This window comes from Etheostoma cragini, chromosome 11 (assembly GCF_013103735.1).
Source record: "Etheostoma cragini isolate CJK2018 chromosome 11, CSU_Ecrag_1.0, whole genome shotgun sequence".
Classification (NCBI taxonomy): domain Eukaryota; kingdom Metazoa; phylum Chordata; class Actinopteri; order Perciformes; family Percidae; genus Etheostoma; species Etheostoma cragini.
In genome coordinates this window covers 27,165,818-27,166,303 of record NC_048417.1, presented here as the reverse complement: position 1 = coordinate 27,166,303, position 486 = coordinate 27,165,818, and the positions used below count along the sequence as shown (strand labels likewise).

The 486-nt window shown below is 37.4% G+C and overlaps 1 non-coding gene across 1 annotated transcript; it reads right to left on the bottom strand.

The window, feature by feature from the left end:
- Positions 1 to 74, bottom strand: trnat-agu. Its single transcript has one exon. It is a non-coding gene; the product is annotated as a tRNA-Thr (tRNA).
- Between the last annotated feature and the right edge of the window lie 412 nt (positions 75 to 486).

The window sequence follows — 486 nt, the reverse complement described above, 5'->3', positions numbered from 1 at the left end:
AGGTGCGGCTGAGATTTGAACCCAGGATCTCCTGTTTACTAGACAGGCACTTTAACCACCTAAGCCACAGCACCTCCATGAGTAGCTGTAATGTTAATTCTTAATTTGTCTTTTACCTTGAACGAGGTAAATATACAGTATACTGACTGGCAGTACTGGGAGTAACGTGTTACAAAAGTAACGCAAATACAGTAATATAATCCTTTTTATAGGTCTCTCCCTTCAGCCAACTCCTGCATGGCGTGAGCGTGTCAGCTGAGCTTTATTCAGTTTACATGTAATGTTATGGTCTACAGTTTTACAGAGGAGAATGGCCCCACTGGTTTTAGATTTGGCATATATTTGGGCCTTTTTTGAAGAAATGTGAATAATATGTGCTTTATATGAGTTATGTTGGAATAAAATGTATTCATATCATGTGTGCTCATAAGCATCATTATATTCACGTAGTGTATAATATTAATCATGTGTGAACTTTGAGCTAAA